This window comes from Acomys minous, assembly GCF_964271855.1.
Source record: "Acomys minous genome assembly, chromosome: 10".
NCBI lineage: Eukaryota > Metazoa > Chordata > Mammalia > Rodentia > Muridae > Acomys > Acomys minous.
Window position 1 is genome coordinate 113,672,332 of NC_140491.1, and position 23,655 is coordinate 113,695,986.

The following is a 23,655-nucleotide window of genomic DNA, read 5'->3' on the forward strand; positions in this document are numbered from 1 at the left end:
GGCTTTTTCTAAGTCTTTTTCTTTTCTCTTGTGAGAGGCCACCTAGACTGGAGTGCGTATTTGTGGCTGCTAGTCTTCTAACTTTGCCTCTGACTTGATGCTTGGGCCATCCGGACTTTTCTTCTACACAATTCCTATTTTCCTCTTCTGCTTCCTTCTTAGAATGAAAAGTCAAATCAAAATGTAGAAGCTAGCTTTGTGACAAGTTGCATGGCCACTACTAACACAAACGCCTTCTCCTCCTCCTTCTTCTCCTTCTGCTCCTCCTCCTCCTTTTTCTCATCATGGGCATATTTATGGATTTGAATTGCTGTATAACAACTATAGTTGAAAATCAACGATTTTGCAGGAAGGCTTACAAAGATCCTATTAGTAGGAACGTACTTAGGGTTGTGGCATTTTGCTTTCCTAGCTTAGTGAGCTGTGGCAGGCTGTTCGTGGTGCTGGTGGAGGCCAGAGCCACAGCAGTAGCTAGCTGTGAGATGCGGCAGGTGAGAGGTATATTGACCCAAACAAGGTACTATGTTAACTAAGGTGCTTGGAGATGGGAGTATAAACTAAATACATTTTTAATATGTATGCAATAAACTGTGAGGCTTCTAATGTATATTGAATATGTATTGTATATAAATAACTATATTAAATATATTTGATATTTTAGGCTTTGATATTATAATATAATTATATCATTTGCCACTCCCTTTCCTTCTACCTAACCTTTCCCATAAATATATTTAATAATTTTGGCCATGATCCATGAAGAAGATACTCTATTATAATCTGAGGAGCACAGTATTTGCAAAATTTCCATCTAACCTAAACCTAGAAAATTCGGTCTTACTGATTCATGTTGGGCCATTCGGCGACATATTCCATCCAATAGCTTAGTGTTGACAAAACTAATCTGAAGTTCCTGTCCTAGCCCTGGCAATTGTTTTTCCAGAGGTTACTGGATTTGAGATTATACTAGAATTTCTCAGCCTGGGAAACTGTTCTGTTTCCTGCCTGTGGACCGAATAGCTTGACAAACACGGCCAACTCTAGGGAATATTTGCATTCATACAGACTTTATAACAATTATTCTCTTCAAACCACTCCAAACTATGAGTAGATTTTTTTTTCTTTTTTGGGGAGGCATGCAATATTTTTAGTTTGGAATTTCTTTTTTTCAGTCATTTTTTATTAATTTATTTTCAAAGGCAAACATGAGCGGCTAGCAGACAGCCTTGCGGCTGCTCAAGCATCCTCTCTCCCATCCCGGGCATAGACACTCAGCTTGTTTTCATAGACTGAGTGTCAAAGAGCGAGAGTGCCTTTGAGAGACTGACCTAGCGATATCTGCGAATGTTGCTGTAGCATTTCCTAAGGCATCTCCAAAGCTGCATCACCTGGCCCCTGGCCAACATCTGATGGACATCTTCAGCTGCTGCCTCATGGCACATCAGTCATCCTGGCACGCCTGCCCATCATTAACCACCCTACATGTGCCCGCTCCATAAAACTGTATTGTTAACCCTCTAAAAGTCCTTATGGCTCACTTCTGACTTTTTTTTTCAGGTTTCTGATTAGATATCTTGTCAAACACAACTTCCTTACCCCGCCGTCTAAAGTAACACATTTCCCATAACTTACCCTGCTCTCATTCAGCTTCCTAAAACTCTAACATCCTGTTGCCCATTAAGGTGTTGAGTGCCCACTTCACTAAAATGCAAGAGCGTAGGGACTTCTATATGTTGCTCTAGAGTTGACAGGTGAGAAAAGGATATTAAACAGGTATCTTTGGCATAGCTTTTGGTAGCAAATGAACAACAACAACAACAAACCCAAAGCAAAACAAAAGACAATAACTAAAGAAAGAGAGAAAAAGAAAGGAAGAGAAAGAAAGGAAGGAAGAGAAACCAATGACATTTGTCTACCAGTGACGTGCTCATTTGGGAGGATGTGATGGCCCTTAATTACTTGGGTATCTCCAAAGTTAGAAAGGAAGATGCATGGAGCAGGAGTGGATATAATAGGTCTGGTTGATGCACAACTGCATCGCAACTTCAGTTGGACACTTCTCCATCCCCACTGTTCTGTGACTTAATGTTGTTCAGCCCTCATATCTTGTGCTTTGGTTCGCTATGACTGTTTATCTGGAATTCCATGTGAATCTCTGGCATGCTAAAGCACAGGTTCCTGGCAGTGTGTTCAGTTCTTGTCTGTTTATCATGTGTAGTCTCTGTGCATTCCCTGGAAAAAATAGATACTTGTTTTTTACTGTTGTATTTGATTCTTACTGTTATGCCAGGGGTCCTGTGGTTATCACCTGCTTTTTCTGGGGCATTTCAGACTACCAAGGTGATTCTACCCATGAGCTTCTTGAGTCAGGGAATGGCCTGAGAGGAAGATAACATTGAGTCAATGGTACTGGGCTCCAGAAACTTCTGACAGCAAAGTGTCACTGTCTTAGACATGTGGGAAGAAAGAGGTTTGAATAAATGGTTTGAATAATTAAGAATATAGCTCATAAGCAGAAAACACATATTTCATGCTAAGAAACTTCCCCTTTTATCATAGTTTTTGATTACTTGTATTTTCACAGTCATCAGTCTTGGTTATACATTATCCCAGCTCTTGTTCATTGATGCTGGAGGAGGAGGAGGAGGATTTTTAGGCAGACATTTAAACTTCAAATAGAATAATTTAAAAAGCTACTCTACCTTTATGTTTCCTAAATATGTGCTAACTATTTCAGGCTGATTTTGAGTTGGGAAGATACAGTGGTTTTGCTGCAGTGTAGATGTTATAGGATTACTATTTTAAAGAAGAACATCAATGGCGTAACTTGGAAAGAACACTACGGCCACATCTGTCATGATCCATCTCGGATTTTATAAAATTAGTTTAACGTTATTTTTTCAAGAAGAGAAAAAGGTTGTCTGAGCCCTGGAATTGTTCAAAATAGAATCCTGAGTTCATTTTCTGAGATTTAGGGTTGCTCTCTTAAAATAATTTGCCCCATCAAAATAACTATAAATCCAAGCCTTATCATTTTCTGAGACATGTACATAATATGCACAAGAGAAATGGGAGGGAGTTACACATTAAAGCAACAAAAATTTTTTGCATTGCTAACATGCCTCTGTGCTACTTATCAAGCAGCACCAAATGGCAATGGTAGGTAATTGTTTCTTTTCATGGCAAATGCTGGGCTTTGACAGTCATGTGTTTAGGGGAGACGTCTTTTCATTATGTGAACTGGGGAGCTTCAGAAATGTGAGTAGAGAAATCCCCCTTTTGATTGTCCTTTAATTTGCTTTCAATAGAACTTGGGGAGCAGGTACCCTCAGAGCACGGTGGCCCTTCCACTGGCTGGTGCTTTTCTTTAACTCCAGTGCCCGCAGAAGGGCTGTATTTGTTATGCATGTGTTACCAGTAATGGTTCCAAATTAGAGTTCTGGAATCATGTCAGCATACTGAAAATCTAGTCTATTAAGACTCGAGGGGAAAGTTTGTGCCTGTTAAGCAGAGGCGAAACTTGCTTTCATTATGAATTTGCGGTTGTGACTTGAGTGTGCCTCCCAAAAGCCAGTATAGATATTAGACCTCAACTCTTGAGGAGACATGCTTTTTAAAAAGTAAATTAATTAAAAATGTTGTAGAGTGTAGGGTTTTGCTCCAGTACCCCCAGTGTTTTGCTTAATAGCAAAATCTAATATGTTTACTCTTTTACAATATCTTCAGACTTTAAACACAAATCATGTACCTCAATCTTATTAGTAGAGAAAATTAGTGTTAGGAAAATTCCATCGAGCAACTACAATGACTTTTCATCCTGTGCTCCTTGGGACTCAGCTAGAGAATTGCTCAGTAATTTAAATAAAGTCTGCAGCAGGTCCTTCCTTGTCCTGTGCTAACAGTGTCTGACAGTGTGCGAGGAGGCTCGCTGATGGACAGTGGCCTAAGGTAATGCTTTTTATAATCATCGACCTACCAACCTTGTACTTGTAGTCAGTCCCTTGAGATTTGTCATATTCTATCCACATGAAAAACACCACGAATGTGGGTTCCTCTCAAGTGAGGCTTTGTCCAATGCTGAAGAGAATGGGTTTCTCTTTAAGCCGGGCATGTGTACTGATGGTATCTGCCATTTGGTAAATACAAGAAGGTGCCAAGAGAATTGTAGCATGAGGGAAGGAGGGCAGTTTCACCGAGAGTGCCCACTAAGCACTTTTGCTTATGGCAACCATCACTGAACTCAAAGGTTAAGAAAAATATTCACGTATGGTACTGGAAACATCCTTTATACTTGATCCTTTAAAACTAAACATTTAAAAATGTATAGCTTGAAATCTACTTTCTGTAAGAAACCTTTTGCCTTTGGGTTGTATGAGCGATACATTCATTATCTAACACAATAACAGCTGCTCGGAAAAGCTTTCATTTCTCTACCATCACTGAATCCCAGTCTCCTTTGCATTTTTCTCTCTCTGTCTACCCTAGACATACCCTTTTCTTTACTGAGTGCAAGCACGAGCTCTCTCAATAGAAACTTAAAAACTGAGGCTTACGAACAATTTCTGATCACTACAGCTATGTGTTAGCATTTTGTGTACAAAGTGCAAAGCAAGCATTCTTTACGTTTTTTAAAAGGCAGTTTCTTCGTGAAGGCTAAGCTTAATGGTTATATAATGCACAGCTATGGATGATAGATGTTTTATTAATTATAAACTGATCTAGATGAAGAACTCAGTGAGTGAATAATTCTGGTGCTTTGAAAAAAGATGACACATTCTTCCACAACAGTCATCTACATGGACAAAGCATTTCTAGCCCCTTTGGGTTGTTCCCCAGCCAGTAAAATGAACCTAACTATAGGTAAACCTTGGGCCTTGCCCAGAAAGTCTGTAACTCAAGGGCCAGCATTTTAAGTTGGTTTCCTCTTCAATAGTGAAGGGACACACACATTAGGGACAGAATTTCGCTAGGCTTTAAAGCATACTTCGGTGATTTTGGTCGCACATTTTACTTTAACTTACTTTGGTTTACTTTGAGCTGTCCAGGACATTAATATGAGATGATGTTGTGGCCCTGGTTCCAGACCAAGTGAGTTCATCTTTGCTGAGATTTCTCTCTCAAAGATGATTTCCACCAGCTTTTCTACATTGACCCATGACTGACGACCACAAGCCAATGTATGTTTTTTTTTTTTTATTAAGAGTGCTCCTCAAATAAATTTGTTAACAAACTGGAACAGATGATCACATCATGACTTTGTTTGGAAGGTTTATACTATGTCAGTGTATTTGTTTATTATTGAACAAACATGCCTTCTAAGCATAAGATGACTCTAGCCATGCAGGTCCAACAGAGACCAGCCAATCAACGGAGCTAGGGAGGTAGACAGTGTGGGCTGCTCCCAGAGCTGTCTTTATTTCATATAAATACAAATAGTTTAAGAAGCTGAAGCTAAAAACATGGGTGGTGATAAGACTATGCAGGAAGCAGTTTGAGAAAGAAGTTGGTGGAAAATAAAAACGTGCAAATTCACACCTGTACCAGAAGATGCACAGTCAGCCAACAGAAGGAGACAGTCAGTTTCCTATCCTGTATTTCTGTCATATCCAAAAAAAGGAAAGGAAGGAAAAAAGGAAGGAAGGAAGGAAGGAAGCAGGGGGGAAACTATTGGGAGAAAACAGACTGTGCAGGCAGTGCCAAATGTTGGACATACTAAGTCATAGGAGGTGTGGGAACCCTGAGACGTCGCAGTGGGCTTTGGGGGGCCGTCTACTGCAGCAGCACGGCTGGGCCTGGAGGCGGAGCAAGAGCCTTGGTCATACCTGTGCAAGCATTTGGCAGAGGGCAGAGGGCAGAGCGGGTAGGCTGAGGAAGGGAAAAGACATGCACAATCTTTCCAGTAAAATGTTATCTTGCATTATAAATACGAAGATTTAACCTGCAAGGATTCTGTAATATTTACAAGGCTCCTTGCCTGTGGGTCTACAAAGGCAAACCATAAATAAACAGAGAAAAGTATTTGAAATAGTCAGAAAATTAACTCAGTCACTTGAAATGCTTTACTTTCAGCCTGAAGAAAAAAAAAAAAAGCCCTTAATTCTAAGCTTTAGTATGTCTAACTTAGGATATGCTGATGTATGCCTCATAAACACCTCTTCAGAGGAAAGGGTTTGCATCCGCCTTTCTGTCGCTATTTTGTGTTCTGTGCTCAGTTGATACGTTGCATGCACGATACTGCCAGTTTAATGCCAGGTAAGTTGGCAAGTATTATAGCTTCGGAAAAAAAGACATCTTTGCACTGTGACAGACCATTTGAATGGGATTTTTATAAACGTTAACATGGGGGAAAAGACAGCACTTGTAAGTTAGAATCAGCAACAGTGTAGTCAGGGCTAGGAACAAATGTAAAAAATCAGTTACAAATGACCTTACATGATCTGGGTGGATTCTGCTTTATGTAACTGGTCATCAAGGGCTTCAGAGTTGACTTTAGGTTTAATTAAAGCTTAGACACCACACTGTTTATCAGAACTATCTTCATTTTAAAGCTTGTTTTGAGGTTGATGTCGGGTCCACCCTAGATACTTCTCTCTCTTCATGATAGCCTTCCCCGTTGACTTCAGTCATTCCAGAGTTCAAAGCACCCAACTTATAATGCTGGCCGAAGGACCATGCATATTTCCTAGCTCCTCACAACGAATGTGCTGACTTCGTTCGCCTCATCCTACTTCTCAGCCTGCTTTCCTTTCTAACAAAGTTGAGTAAAGAGTGACGGACATGTACTGCATCATCGTGCATCTTTAAGGCGTACATTTGGTTTGCCTCGGCATGTATGCTCATAAGCGAGACATCACCTCAAGGAGAAAAATGAAAATAATGAACACTAAAAGTCTCCTCATATTTTCTGCCATTTCCACATTCTTTCCACTCCCTCATGAATAACACATTTTGCCTGAATTTTTTTTTTAAACACAGCCAAATACTTTTGAGAGTCTTTGTGCTGCTGCATTTGTCATCCCAGGGATTTCTGTGTGGCAGGACTTCACTAGGCCTCAAGTATCTCCTCGCCAGGTGAGGGGCGTTTGTGCTGTTTGTAGTTTGAGACCGTAATATATACAGCTAATATGGCCACTGAAGTACAAAGCTTTCTATGGCTGTATGTTTTGATCTGTCCTATATAACTACCTAGGGAGGGGTAGATCACATAACAGCCTTAACTCCTTAGGTTTTAATTTCTAGTAATTTCCCTAACAGTTTTCTTTTTCTAGTGTGGCTGTACCATTTTCATTCCTGCCAGTTGTATATAAAAGGTCTTCGTTACCCACCGTGCAAACTCTTGGTCATTATTTTAATTATAAAAATACATGTGCGTTGTTATATTCAGTGGTTCTAACTTGAATATATTAGTAACAAATGACGTTGTAAATGTTGTCTGTATTTATTTTAAGAGGCATGTTTATTCAAATATTCTGTCATTTTTGAGTTGGGCAATTTTCCCCTTAGTGTTAGAATTTGAAAATCTGAGACATCATTTTTTGACAGTGTCCTTTCTCAATTGAACTGTATCTTCACATTGACGGAAACAACCATTGTCTATATATGGGTAGGTGGACATGCATGTGTAGGTGGACATGTGTGCGTAGGTGGACATGTATGCCTAGGTGGATATGTGTGTGTAGGTGGACATATATGTATAGGTGGATATGTATGCATAGGTGGACATATGTGTGTAGGTGGACATGTATGCCTAGGTGGACATGTGTGTGTAGGTGGACATGTATGCATAGGTGGATATGTATGCATAGGTGGACATGTGTGTGTAGGTGGATATGTATGCATAGGTGGATATGTGTGTGTAGGTGGACATGTGTGTGTAGGTGGACATGTGTGTGTAGGTGGACATGTGTGTGTAGGTGGACATGTATGCATAGGTGGACATGTGTGTGTAGGTGGACATGTATGCATAGGTGGACATGTGTGTGTAGGTGGACATGTATGCATAGATGGACATGTGTGTGTAGGTGGATATGTATGCATAGGTGGACATGTGTGTGTAGGTGGACATGTATGCATAGGTGGATATGTATGCATAGGTGGACATGTGTGTGTAGGTGGACATGTGTGTGTAGGTGGACATGTATGCATAGGTGGACATGTGTGCAGAGGTGGACATGTGTGCATAGGTGGACATGTATGCGTAGGTGGATATGTGTGTGTAGGTGGACATGTGTGTGTAGGTGGACATGTATGCATAGGTGGATATGTATGCATAGGTGGATATGTGTGTGTAGGTGGACATGTGTGTGTAGGTGGACATGTGTGTGTAGGTGGACATGTGTGTGTAGGTGGACATGTATGCATAGGTGGACATGTGTGCATAGGTGGACATGTGTGTGTAGGTGGACATGTATGCATAGGTGGATATGTATGCATAGGTGGATATGTGTGTGTAGGTGGACATGTGTGTGTAGGTGGACATGTATGCATAGGTGGATATGTATGCATAGGTGGATATGTGTGTGTAGGTGGACATGTGTGTGTAGGTGGACATGTGTGTGTAGGTGGACATGTAATCCCTGGGTGCTGTTCTAATGATCCATTTTTTATTCTCATGCCCAAACTCATCTCTTTAGTGATATTTATTTTGAAATGAGGTAGCACTGTTCTTTACTTTTTATAAGCTGTTTAGATTATTTTAAACCTTTGCATTTCCATGTCAACTTTAGAATATTCTCAGTGAAGTGCTATTTATTTTCCAAGTATCTTCTCTTCAGTGTTTTATTTTGATAGCTCTTTTGATATGCATTCCAGTCTATTAAATCTTTTTTCTTCAATATCTAATACATTATTCACCTAACTGGTTGTACATGAAAATCTCAGCCATCTTTCACATCTCTGCCTCAGGACTTTAGCATGTGGAAATTACCCTTGTGTGCTAGCTCTGACGTCACTATCATTTCCTGACTGCTTTCAGTCAATTCATTTTATTTCATTTTTCTTTAAATGAGTCACACTTTCCTTTTTCTTCATTTGTCTTATAAATTCAGTCAGACATTGTAAATTTTACCTTATTGGGTATTTTTTAAAAAAATTCATGTAGATACTTGTTAGTCTCGTTCTGAGATGTAGTTGTTGAAAAGCAATGTGATCGTTTCAGATCTTAATTTCAAAATGCCAGGTGGCACCAGGGAAGTGTTAGCCTATAGCAGTTCCTAGTTCCTGTTATGCACAGAAAGATGGCTTATAGGTCATGACGGAGGAGAGAGAGAACTCAAAAGGGCCTCAGAGTTCTAGATCATGTGATTTTGCTGTCTGGTTGTTACAGACAGTATCATTTCCACCCTGTATGGGTCCCAAGAACTGTGCTCCCTCATTTCTCAAGATTTTTCCCCTCCTGAGATACATATGATGATCAGGGCTCTGCTGAGAGGGAAAGCAGAGCCCCTGGCTCCTTAGCCAGCGATGGCCTTGACCTGTTTTCTAAGTGCGCTACCGTGCTTGGATTATGATACTGAGGATGGGAGCTGAGACACTGTGTGCTACAGCCCAGCATGGACTTCTCAATCACCCTAGACTCTGACATTCACCTCTTCAACCCAGAGTATCTAGAAACTTCCCTTTCCCTGTGCTGCCCTCTGGAGCCTCTTTTGTGGGTTGTGAATTAATTTTCTCTCATTAGTCTCATGAAGTCTCTGGTGACTCATAGTCACCCTCCAAGTTACACATCCGAAGGACTCTGACTTCCCCTCTGAAAACGGCTCTTCTTCTTCACCCTTTTAGGGTATGGCATCACCAACCACATACTTGCTTAAATTTGACATTTTGAAGTTCTCCCTTCTCCATCATGACCTAAAAGCTAAATGAAATTCTCTAAATGACAAGTGATACCTTCAGTCCATTTCATTGGCCTCTTCTCTTTTCTGTGACCCTAGTCAATGAAGAGAACAGTCCTCATCCACTGAAATTATTACAACAATCTGCTCTTTTCCCTCTTTGCTTTTGTCTCTACCCTACCATAGCCACCCATTATACTGAGCATCAGTGTGCCCCTAAGTGTGTAAAGCCCATGGCCACCCATCATACTGAGCATCAGTGTGCCCCTAAGTGTGTAAAGCCCATAGCCACCCATCATACTGAGCATCAGTGTGCCCCTAAGTGTGTAAAGCCCATGGCCACCCGTCATACTGAGCATCAGTGTGCCCCTAAGTGTGTAAAGCCCATGGCCACCTGTCATACTGAGCATCAGTGTGCCCCTAAGTGTGTAAAGCCCATAGCCACCCATCATACTGAGCATCAGTGTGCCCCTAAGTGTGTAAAGCCCATGGCCACCCGTCATACTGAGCATCAGTGTGCCCCTAAGTGTGTAAAGCCCATTGCCACCCATCATACTGAGCATCAGTGTGCCCCTAAATGTGTAAAGCCCATGACCACCTGTCATACTGAGCATCAGTGTGCCCCTAAGTGTGTAAAGCCCATAGCTACCCGTCATACTGAGCATCAGTGTGCCCCTAAGTGTGTAAAGCCCATAGCCACCCATCATACTGAGCATCAGTGTGCCCCTAAGTGTGTAAAGCCCATAGCCATCCATCATACTGAGCATCAGTGTGCCCCTAAGTGTGTAAAGCCCATGGCCTCCTGTCATACTGAGCATCAGTGTGCCCCTAAATGTGTAAAGCTCATAGCCACCCATCATACTGAGCATCAGTGTGCCCCTAAGTGTGTAAAGCCCATGGCCACCCGTCATACTGAGCATCAGTGTGCCCCTAAGTGTGTAAAGCCCATGGCCACCCATCATACTGAGCATCAATGTGCCCCTAACTGTGTAAAGCTCATAGCCACCCATCATACTGAGCATCAGTGTGCCCCTAAGTGTGTAAAGCCCATAGCCACCCATCATACTGAGCATCAGTGTGCCCCTAAGTGTGTAAAGCCCACGGCCACCCATCATGCTGAACATCAGTGTACCCCTAAGTGTGTAAAAACCATAGCCACCCATCATACTGAGTATCAATGTGCCCCTAAGTGTGTAAAGCCCATGGCCACCCATCATGCTGAGCATCAGTGTACCCCTAAGTGTGTAAAGTAAGTTAAATCATACCTTCCTGAAAGCCTTTAAAAATAGTTCTTGTTTCAAATAAGTAAAAGCCTGAACTCCTTACAAGGTCTTACAAGATATGAAAGAGCTGACCACTCCTATTTGGGCAGTACATGTGTTTTTTTATTAGGCACCTTTTACCATGACATCGCTATTTTCAAAGAGGAAGTGCAAAATCTTTCCAGCATTAAAATCTTGTTACCACATAAAATGTTCTCCCTTGAGTTCCTGCTACAGCCCAGCCTCTATTCTCCTCTAAATTCTGGCCTAAATAAGAAGAATCCGCCACCACCCCCTCAGCCATCCCATGTTGCTAAACCTTTCGTGTTACTTACTCTCGTACTGCCTGCTTAGTAAGGTCATGGAAACGGATCACCTTGCAGCTTTGTTTTATAATCTTATAGCTCTTCTAAAATGTTGTATGTTGGCCTGTATATTTATTGCTCACAACACACACACACACACACACACACACACACACACACATATACAGAGAGAGAGAGAGAGAGAAGGGGGGAAGTCAGACAAACAGACCGACAGACAGAGACAGACAGAGACAGAGACTTAAAATGTATAAAAATGAAAATAACATCACATTTGTTGTGATTTTCTAGGGGGTAGAAAACTTTCATTCTTAATTTTTCCTTTTTTTAAAAAATTGTTTTTCAATACAGGGTTTCTCTGTGTAGCACTTGCTGTCCTGAACTCACTTTATAGACCAGGCTAGTCTCAAACTCAGAAAGACCTGCCTGCCTCTGCCTCCCAAGTGCTGGGATTACAGGCGTGAGCCACCACGCCCAGCTCATTGTTACTTCCTTATAAATACCAAATCTCCATTATTGCAGAGAAATCTTTGTTTTAAGAAGTATTACTCTGGAGAAAACTTGGCCTTTTTGACTTTTACTTTTGATGACCTTTCAAAATAGACTACAAAGGCAAAGCTATCAAAACTTAATGGTACGGGCATTAAAAACAGACACATACCACTGTGACAAGATAGAATGTCCAGAAATAGCCCTGCACATTTACTAATGAGTTATTTTTGCCAAAGATGACAGACAACATACTGGAAAGACAGGCAGAGCATGAGGACGTAGCTTCCTTAGTAGGTGGTGCTGGGTGAACTTGTTATCCATACACACCAGCAGATGGTTAATGCTTTACTCCCATCTCTCACCTTGTAAAAATCAACTCAAAATAAATACATATATCCAAAACCGAGACTTTAAACTATGAAACTGGTAAGATAAAGAATGTAGAGTAATTCCAGGTACCATTATAGGAATCAGAGTTTTCTAAGACCCCAAAGGGTAGGAAACACAAATCAAACGGGAGTGCGTTGATTCAGTGAAAGAAACAGCAAAAAGACAATTTTCACAATGGAAAAACTTCACAAGCATTTTAGGCAGCTAATATCCCAAATGTCCATAGCTTTTAAAAAGCCAATTACAAACTCCTAAATAATACAATTTAATATGGGGAAAGACTATTAATTAGACATTTTAAGAAAATTAAAACCAAAACCATGATTAGATAGTATTTTAAAGCATTGTTATTAAAGTGATTAAAAATAGCAAATGCTGGCCACACTGTAGATCGAGAGAAGTCTTACACACCTGCTAGTGGGACATACGAGACAGAACACCCACCTTAGAGAACAATGTCAGGCTACTTTGACCACTCCGCCATCACGTGATCCTGCTCCTCTTCCTGGGTACATAGCCAATGGAAGTGACATCAACATGTTAGAGGAGCACCTGCGTGCTTATGCCTATTGCTGTGCTATTGACTGGCTAATTAAGATGCGGAATCTACCTGTATGAATGTACAGCATGAAAAGAAAGAAGAAAAAACCCAACACAGTGAAATAGTTAGTGACCATTAACAAATTACATAACAGTGCATATCTATAACCCAGGAGGCAGGTGCAGGGAGATGGACATTCTGCACCCAGTGTAGATGACATAGGTAAGGCCCTGTCTCAAATGGAAAAAAAAACAAAGAAAAAAGAGGAGGAGGAAGAGGAGGAGGAGGAGGAAGATGAGAAGTGATAGAAGAGTAGCAATGTGACGTCATACTGTCATTTGCAGCAAACTGAGTGGAGCCAGCACACATTATGGTAAATTAAACAAATCAGACACAGAAAGACAGCTACAGATTCTCTCCTATGTGGATGTTTAAAAATTCATTCAAAGTGTTTAGTAGTGATTAATAGAAGCCGGGAAGGGCGGGAAGGGGGAGGCGGGATAGCGGGAGGTTGGCTAATGGGCTCCCAAGGCACTTGGGTCGATCATTACACATGTATTAAATTATCATTCTGCATCCTAGAAATGTTTGGAAATAAATATTTAAAAAGAGAAAGTGCTGTCTCCATATATAAAAGTGTCAAGACTCTAGAATTTGCCAAATATTTAGTAACCAACATTATTCAGTCCTTAAGTAATGTTTAGAATTGATCAAAGTACGACTATTGGATTAATAAGAGCCCTTTTTGTCGATTCTCTGTATTCTGTTACACCGTCACCGTCTTATTCAGATATAGATGAACTCTTCCAAAATGATTACACTCAAAAATGTTAGTCCAGGGTTGGTGTCTGGAATTCTGTGCTTGTGAAAGGTTACAGTCTGCCACTTCCTTCCTTCCAGTAGGCTGGGTTCCTCTATCCATACTGAGGTAACAAGAGACTACTCCTGATTACCTCCGCCCACGGCAGCTCTAACCAGCCATCTTGAATAAGGTGATCCTTACCGAGAACTTGAGCTGTGAGGCAACTACTGCACAATATACCAGGTAGTTTGGTTTCCTCCTTTCCTTCTCGGCTGCTCATAGGGTTCGGGGTTTCTGCGTGTGTTCCCTTTGTAGACTGCTTTCCCGTGACGGTTCCTGCAGTTACAGATGCAGGCTGTTCATCTCGTGATGGGGAGATAGTAGGAAGGCAACAGACAAGTATGGCATTGTGCAGGCTTCATGTGGTGCTGTACATGCTCGGGCTTTCACTCTTTGACCTAGGTTGCTGTCTCAGGTTTCTGTGGCTATTAAAAAAAAAAAAACACCATGACCAACTCAGCTCAGGGATGAAGGAGTTTATTTCAGTGTACAGTTCCATAGTACAGTTCATCCCGGAAGGGAGTCAAGGCAAAAACTCAAGCAGGGCAGGAATCTGGAGGCAGGAGCTGATGCAGAGGCCGTGCAGGAGTGCTGCTTTCTGGCTTGATCATCGTGGCTTGTTCAGCTTGTTTGATTGTAGCACCCAGGACCACCAGGCCAGGGCTGGCACTACCCACGGTGAGCTGTGCCCTCCCATATTAACCATTAATCAAGCACCAAAGACTTTCTCACAGGTCAGCCTGGTGGAGACATCTTCTCAACTGAGGCTCCTTTGCCCAAAGTGATTCTACCTTGTGTCAAGTTGACATGACATAAAACTAGCCAACACAGCTGTGCTAGAAAGTTTTAAGCATAAAAGTGGTGATCTGACACATTTAGAGGATTAACTTGATTTTAGTCTAAGAAATACTATCAGTTACCAATTTAGAACGGAGCAATAGCCTCATAAAACCACTGTAAGCTGAAAAATGTCTTAGACTGGATGGTTATCTGATACAACGGAATGACTGAGCACTCTTGCTGACTGGCTCAGGACTCTGTAGAGTTATTATCCTCGTGAACTCAAGTTTTGCTTGGAGGTGCAGCTCAGCGCATCTATTGCCCAACACTGGGCTGGAATAGCATATCACACCATCTGAAGAGATCCACTTTCAAAATCTGAAGGCTAAGTTCTACTAAGCGTGTGTCACGCTAGCCCTGCGGTAAAGTAGAAAAGCCTAAATGGCAAAACTATAACTCAGAAGTTGTCTGTAGACTCTGGGCTGGAGAGCTGGTGTAGGTAAAATTTTCTGGCTAGAGTTCCAGATATACTTACAATCTCCCTTAGACTAAAAGTATGTTCTAGACTGGCAATCAACCCCGCTCCCTGCACACACACTCCATCCCCTAACCTGGTGTGGGCTCCCTGGGCTCCCCCATCACAGTACTCTGAATCAGTCTGAACTGTCCTGTCACTGCCTTATGAACACTTACTACACTGTGAGGTCGGGAAGGAGGCAAGAAGAATGAATCTCTTTAAACGTAGGACTTGTTCCAGGAGGCCCAGTTTTCTTGCTTATAATAAAGGTAATTTGACTACATTCTCAATAAGGGTTGGGTGGGAGTAACACCTGAATAAAGTAAATGCTTGAGAAATTACAACCATTCTGCCTTTGTTTTCTAGTTTCCGTTTTCTTCGGTTTAAAATATAGTTGAACTTAATCAACTTTGGAGAAATCTTTCCAATGATAATGACAATCAGTGTGGAAAAGGCATGTTTTTGACTCTTATCAAAAGACTTGTGAACTTTTAGGAGAAAAGCTCATGATATTTTCTTGCAGCTTAACCCTGAGTTGGCCACACAGTTCATATTACATATGGAGATTTGCCACCAGATAGGGAAATACATGTACCTTATACTTTCTCTCTCTTTTGCGAGCATGACAGTATGCAGCTATGTGGGGTGTATGTATACTATTTGCAAATGGTATATATAGTCCTTGAGGAAAAACAGATAAATGATAGGTTCAAACTGTAAAGTCCTTAAAAATCCAAATAATGGAATAGTCTGTGACAAGGTAGTTACTGAGCCTGCATCATTTCTACACATCTTTTTAGCTCTCTCCCTGCTCTAGAGATAATCACCATGCAATTACCTTATCTACCATCTAACCCTCAAGTGTCTGTTGATTATCATAGGAGAGCTTAGCTATCATTTCATAAAAATTAAAGAACAAATTGATTTTGTTCCTCTCTGCTGCCACCACCCAAGAGCAGTTGGTGTGCCCTTTGTTGGTAGCATTGCAGCTATAATTTACATGTAAAGCTATCACACACTATCATTTCAGACAGTATGCCCGGGGATAATGGGGAAATTATGCTCTTTTGTGTAACTGGGACGGTCTCCAAGACGAGTGCCATTTCTTGGAACAGCAGAATTCTCTTCTCACATGAGCTACATGACAGAGGAGTGTTACCCAGCTCACCCATGGATACTGGCAGCCAAGTGACACGGCAGAGCTCTGGCTCTGCATTATGTAATTGGAGATCCCTGCCGGGCAATAACTTCTCAATGTGCACGATTGAAATTAATGTCTCACTTTTACTCAGGGAGAGTCGGGATGCCAGTGCTTTAATTATTTTTTTCTTTTAGGAAAGATCAATCTTAGAAAAATGCTAACGGATGTCTTGTGTGCCTGTTTGTGGCAGGGAGGGGTTCCTTTTGCTTGTATGCATAGTTCTGTAAGATGTATGGACTCAGCCTATCCCAGGGTTGTTGGTATCTGGGCCTGTATGTGCACACATATGCATTGGCTCAGATGCTGTGATGTTATGAGGCGGTGCCTTGGCCCTAAGACAGAAACCCACAGTTGCTTAGTGGTCTAAGCATGGGAGCCATATCCCCAAGACAGTGGCTCAGTCCAGCAGATTCTAAAGGCAAGGACTTGGGTGATGTTAGAATTATTATTGGATGTGTTTTCTATGACCCTCTGACGTTCATGCATGTATTTTCTTTCTTTCTTTCTTTCTTTCTTTCTTTCTTTCTTTTTTTTTAGCTTGAGTAACATACCTTTGCCACTTCTGTTTGTTTGTTTTTTGAGACAGGGTTTATCTGTGTAGCCTTGACTATCCTGAACTCACTTTGTAGACCAGGCTGGCCTGGAACTCACAGCAATCTGCCTGCCTCTGCCTCCCAAGTGCTGGGATTAAAGGTGTTCACCACGATTCCCCGGCAGTTTTTCCACTTTTAAATCTAATTTCTTATAAATGGTGTTTACCTGTACCATTTTCCTAGGGGGGAAGAGTGTTTCTTTTTTTTCTTCTTTTTTAAAAATACTTTTATTTTATTACACATGTATAAAACAAACTACATACAGCAGGGAGAACCATGTGACAATCATGAGAATAATGAGTTCTATGCATGTTACATTCATAGTGAATTGGCCATCTACATTCATCCCATCTGAAGTGGGGAAAATGTTTCAATGGAAGAATTTCTAATGTTGTCTTAAATCAATACCAAACAAAGAGTTTGACCTGGAGGGAGAAATAATACGAATTATTTCAGGAATTGCCATTTTGACTGTTTCCCCATGAACTTAAGTATGTGTGGAATCCACTATTTTACCCACCATTAACCTTTGCTGGGAATCTTTAGAATATTCCAAAAGGAAAATGCCTTTATGTGAATGATGTGCTGGGCAACAACAGGGGGAGAGGTGCATTTTATGAGCTCCGAGCTGTTTCTCCAGCAACTGTAAAACCTCTGGCTCAGCAGCCCTGCTCATTGATCCAGTCCTTGCCCCGTGGAAGTCAGGCAGCCTCCTAATGGGCTTGTGAGCAATCTCTCTGATCCCCTGTCTTCAATGGCTTCCATTGCTGTGAAGAGACGTCATGACCATGGCAAGTCTTACAAAGAAAAACGTTTAATTGGGGCTGGCTTACAGTTTCAGGGGTTTAGTCCAGTATTGCTATGGCAGCATGCAGGCGGACATGCAGGTGAGGTAGCTCAGAGTTCTACACTTCAGACACTAGGGAGTGACAGAGATAGATGTCCTCCAACAAGGCGGCACCTGCTCCAGCAAGGCCACACCTCCTAATGGTGCCAGTCCAGGTGAGCCTAGGGGCCCATTTTCACTCAAAAGGCCATAACCCCTTCAAACTGTTTTCCCAGGCAGAGGCTATCATATGACCCTTCCTTTCTCAAGATTCACCAGGTGGCCATGCTTATACTTTGCCAGTCTCTCCTACTTGGCTGGGAGCTTGGCTTGCTCTCCCAGCCTCCTGCCACTCATGTCCTGATCCCCTGCTGGGGCATCAGTCTCACTCTCTGGCCTTCATCCCCATCAAGGCTCCATGTTCCCCCCTACCTCCCTTTCTGTGTACACAATATGGTACCTTACAGTTTCTACTAGTTTATTCAGGGCACTGATCCCTCCCTTAGACTTCCCCTCAGCATTATTATTAGATTTTCCCCCTTAAAGTTACAGACCCACAGCTTGTGTTTTTTTTTCTTTTTCCTCATTGAGATTATTCCTTACAGCTATATTTAAATTTTTTTCTGTAATAACATTGGTTAAGCTTTATCTTTCTTTCCCATGGATAGGCAAAGATTATACCTTTTACTCTACAGCCCAAAGTAATGTTTAGTATATAAAAGAGATTGTAAGAATTACCATTTTTTCTTCTTAAAATGTCTGAAGCAATGAGGTCACATGGGGAGAATTTGGAATAAGATTATTATTATTATTATTATTATTATTATTATTATTATTATTATTATTATTATAAATGGTTCTGAGGCTGGTTAGCATGGATCAGATGTTTTGGTGACCAAAGTGAATGTGAACAAAGGGGTCGCTCAAAGTTCATATCTTTAGACAAGGCAAATTAAGGCTTATGAAAGAATCTGGGATGCACTCTGAATTTTTCAGACTTTAAGAATAAGTTAGGGAATTGGACAGCTTATCTGAAGTGGCTTGCAGTAAGCAATGCACTAACACTAAGCCTGTGATAACCTATTGGTCATTTCTATCTGTTCTAAGAGGTTCCATCCTGTTCTACTTGGTCCATCCCTCTTTATAGCAAGTAGACTGAGAGACAGGTTAGACAAATTATTTGAGGTTTCAGAGTTAGTTTGTATACATTAAAAATCTCAAAAAATAGAGAGAAAACTAATGATGTTTAAAAAATTTATCCATCAAGATACACACATACTTATGTATGTCTATTTTATATTTTCACATGAGCACTCTTCATTATTTTAAGGCTGGCAATGAACATTTTATTCAGATCACTTTAATACAAATATCTGGTAAAAATGATCTCAAATGGAGTTTAATGCTGTGGTGTTCTTAAGTTAGCTATTGGGAGTAACAATAAATGCACAATGCTTATATAGATGGTAAAACAATTAAAGTTGCATCATTGTGATATACAGTATGGAAGAAATGGAGTTTTGTTACATAGGAAATAAGTGACTTTTGAGGCCACCAATCTTCACTTTGAAGGAAGGCCCCAGTGCTGATGTGTGTTGAAATTTGTCCTGCATAACCAACATGTGAGGAAAATCAAATCAGAGAAGATTCCCTTGTTCCCCCACTTGAATAGGCAAAGGTACAGAGTGCTTTGTAGTTCCTGTCAGGTCTTCGCTTTTTCTCATAGTGTGTTTTATTGATAGGCAAACATATTGTCTCCATCATGTTTAGAAGGAAGGGAAATATATAGCTGGATAAAGTAACCTAAAGAAATCAGTGCTTTTCATTCAGTTATTCCAAATGTAAACTGCTGATATCAGCCCAGGTCTTCTTGGAAGTCAACTGACTGAGATCAAAATTCTGGGAGATCATGTTAATACATTCTAAGATGGATGCTCTAACGTTGTGATAAACATCTATGTATTATCTTTCAGAATGCTGTAGTTCTTTCTTTTAACATTCTTGACCTTTAAATTTTTTTATTAAGGACAAAAATAAAGAAGCAAATAATAACACCCTTCCATACAAAAGCTTACAAACATATTTGTTTGGACTCCTTCCTTAGTGTAGAATTTGCCTTACCTCTGGTGTGGAATTTGCAGCACAGCCATAGAAGCCTTTACTGTTTGGGTGAGGAGAAACCCAACTCTCTGGTGTATAACAGTGACTCAAGCCCACAAGACCTGAAATGGTACCCTGCTCACCTTCAAGTAGGCCTCTCTCCCTCCCTCCCTCCCCCCCTCCCTCCCTCTCTCCCTCCCTCCCTCCCTCCCTCCCTCTCTCTCTCTCTCTCTCTCTCTCTCTCTCTCTCTCTCTCTGTCTCTCTCTCTCTCTCTCTTGTTTTTTGAGACAGGGTTTCTCTGTGTAGCCTTGGCTGTCCTGGACTCTCATCGTAGACCAGGCTGGCCTCGAACTCACAGGGATCCACCTGCCTCTGCCTCCTGAGTGCTGGCATTAAAGGCATGAGCCACCACACCTAGCAGGCCTTTCTTAATTGATGCGGAAGTATATGATGTCCCTGCCTACCTGCCACTTGCTGCTGTTCTATGTGGGATGATAGTCTGTGAGCTTGTCAAGCGTCTCAGAGCATCCCCTTCCCATCAATTCTTTATATAAGGGTTGACAGATCACCAGTTTCTGTATTGTTTTCTCAATGACAAACTGATGATTCTTCAGTCAAAATAAGAATTAGATGATGACAAGTCCCTTTATTCATGTCGGCTTGGTTGTTATGGTATGAGTGAGTGTACTCTATGTTCCTTTTATTTCATTCTCAGCTCCTTGTAGTGATTGAATGGTGGGACTTTTGAAGACGTCTGTCTCAGGGGTCATTACTAAGGCTAAGGTTGACTTTGAATGTATGATGACTGGCTTTCTTTCTGCATCTCTCAGAAGGAGTGGGATGTAGTTACTGTTATTCTTACTATCACCGGGCATGGCTACCTGAGGGTCCTGTGCTGCCTTGGTTCTGTTGTGTTCCAGTCACTGTAATATAAAGTGTGTTTTGCTTTAGCATAGATGCCGGTGACGTTGGAGGGATCATGGTAGTAACAGAATAATCCTGTCACAAGAGGCATGCAAGTCTACTAGCTTCCGCTCTTCTCATTGTTTGGTGGGTACTAGAGGTTTGAACCTGGGTGTAACTTTCATTCTTAAAGATCTTCAGGGCTAAGGACATTTACTCAATATCATGCTCTTCTTGAATGTTTTAAAGATGACGTAGTATCTGAGTATCATAGTATGTGAATGGCACAACAACCGGAAAGCATAGGGATCTCTGTAAAAGTCTCTTTCACTTCCCTAGCCCAGGGTCTAATTCATAGACATCCTTCCCAATCCTGGGCAAAGAGTGACCCTTCTTATAGGTTTCCAGTGTGTTCTTAAAACATAAAAACTGTTCATGTTTGTGTGGGTGTATGCACAGGTGTGGGTGAGCCCTGCAGAAGCCAGGAAATGACATCTGATTCTCTGTAACTGCAGTGACAGGTGGTTATGAGTGGCCTGACTGGGGTGCTGGGAATCAAACTTGGATCCTCTGAAAGAACAGGAAGTGTCCTTTTGCACGGAGGCTTTGCTGTGGTCCCTGTTTAAAGAGATGTAGGTTTTATAACTGCAACCCAGTCTGAGTCTATAGATATTTCACGCTTCAAAAACCCACACATGATAGCATAACATGCATGGAGGGGCACACGGTTCTTACTTAGGCTAAGCTTCCTTTTCAGATCATACTGGTCCATGGCACTTGGTGGAGTTATTCCCTTTAAGGATGAATTCTAAGATCAGACTTCTGAATTCTTCTAGCCGATTCCTCAAAGAACAGTGTGGAAAGCAGGTTAACTGGCTTTAAAGAGTTGAACAAACAAATGAAGTGAATATGATAGTGTATTTTGGTCTTGAAGATGGATCCTCAAACTATTTCCTGATTGGACATTCTGTTTTCTAATACAAACATAAAATGATGTGCAGGGATGTATTTAAGTCTCCCCCTACTGACCATAGTGTTGGTGTTCTGATCTATCATTTTACTTTTAGGAAAACCATTAAGTTCTAGCCCTCAGATCTGCTTAGAATGAAGGAAACTCACTACAAAGATGCTGTGTGTCATAGACGCTTAAACACCCAGGCATCGTCTGCTCTTTGTAAGTGCTTGGCTTTTTTTTTTTTTTGTCGGAGAAATCATCAGATTTATGTGTTTTGTCCTAATGTATCTAGCATGTTTCCAGCAGAGTTTGATATAGCTTCCTGTTACTAATGACAGAAAAAAATTGAAACCTAATTTAAAAAAATACAGAAGTTATAGCCCTAACATTAAAAGTACATTACATATAGAACCATTTGATATTTCTTAATTCTTTATCCACTTAAAAAGTCACATACTGGTCACAGATACTGTTTCAGCTGGTTTTTAGTCATGTAAATTATTTCTCTTCTGACTGTGTAATTACATGATGGACTGATTTCTAGAGTATCATATACTTAATGTGGGTTTCTAAAAAATGCTTTAATCATATAATTGCTAGTTTATCAAGGATAAAATATAGGTCTGTGAACACTATCATTATGTCATTATTTTCCACAAAAGACTGTGAAACACACTGAGGAGGCCATTATGAGGCAAATAATAGTTTTCTATAGTGTCTAAATTTGCAAAGATTTAAACCAATAAATGGAATAAAACAGAAAAATGTCTAAAGGTAAAGTGTTTAAACTCTACCCAGGCAACTACATCATATCTCTGTGTAAACCCAGCAAATACAAAAGGAAAGAAGATGTGAGACCTGAGCAGAGAGACTCATAGGTGATCTGGTCAAGGAGTGACATCAGCACTGGGTGCTAGAGTCACTGTGCTCTGTGAGAAAGTAGAAAAGAAATGTAACACATATGGACTTCCTATTCACACTCTACTCCAGGCACTACATTGTTTTTGTACTACTTATATTGACTATGCCATGTTTTAAGTGTGAGTTGAATAATCATTTGTCAGTGAGCATATGGCACATACCTGTAATCCCCAGGATTGAGTGTGCCAGAGTAGGAGCACTGCAGGGAATTCAAGGCCAGTCTGGGCTACATTGTAAGTTCAAGGCCTGTCTGGGATGCACAGCAAAACCTTCTCTCTCTCTCTCTCTCTCTCTCTCTCTCTCACACACACACACACAACCCTAAAACTAATTATGAAAGAATCATTTATATTCATTTGGTTTCCATCCAGTAAAACATGGGAATATACTCTGCAATGAATAAATGATCAAATTCAAATCCAGTCATACATAATTAAAACATTTACAAAACCACTTTTTAAATTTAATGAATGGCATAAGAGAGCACCTGAACATCTGTTTTCAGTCTAGTAAAGGTGAAGCCAAACTGCTCTTTCTGTGGGCTTAGGATGAGAGGACTTCTAAAAAGTCAATTTTCCAGGCTACTTCTGTTACATGCACTCACAGTCTCACACACACCACAAAGATTGTCTGTCTTCTGTCTGTCTGTCTGTCTGTCTGTCTCTCTCTCTCTCTGTCTCTCTCTCTCTCTCTCACACACACACGCACATACACACACCTCAAAGATGTCTCACACACACCCCACAAAGATGTCACACACACACATACACACACCACAAAGATGTCACACACACACTCACACACACCATAAAGATGTCACACACACACTCACACACTTACACACACATACCACAAAGATTGTCTGTCTGTCTGTCTGTCTGTCTGTCTGTCTGTCTGTCTGTCTGTCTCTCTCTCTCTCTCTCTCTCTCTCTCTCTCTCTCTCACACACACACACACACACCACAAAGATGTCACACGCACTCACACACATACACACCACAAAGATGTCACACACACACTCACACACATACACACACATACCACAAAGATTGTCTGTCTGTCTGTCTGTCTGTCTGTCTGTCTGTCTGTCTGTCTCTCTCTCTCTCTCTCTCTCTCTCTCTCTCTCTCTTTCTCTCTCTCTCTCTCTCTCTCTCT

At 41.1% G+C, this 23,655-nt stretch overlaps 2 long non-coding RNA genes across 2 annotated transcripts in view; one reads left to right on the forward strand and one right to left on the reverse strand.

The window, feature by feature from the left end:
• LOC311606255 overlaps positions 1 to 1,638 on the forward strand; it is a 38,224-nt gene extending 36,586 nt beyond the window's left edge. Inside the window, exon 4 of the long non-coding RNA XR_014782273.1 lies at positions 1,200 to 1,638. This is a non-coding gene — a long non-coding RNA (uncharacterized lncRNA). The remainder of the gene's footprint in view (positions 1 to 1,199) is intronic.
• The window catches only part of LOC311606256, a 58,276-nt gene extending 36,529 nt beyond the window's left edge, over positions 1 to 21,747 (reverse strand). The window contains exons 1-2 of the long non-coding RNA XR_014782274.1: positions 21,360 to 21,747; positions 1,633 to 1,738 (exon numbers count right to left, since the gene is read on the reverse strand). This is a non-coding gene — a long non-coding RNA (uncharacterized lncRNA). The remainder of the gene's footprint in view (positions 1 to 1,632; positions 1,739 to 21,359) is intronic.
• Between the last annotated feature and the right edge of the window lie 1,908 nt (positions 21,748 to 23,655).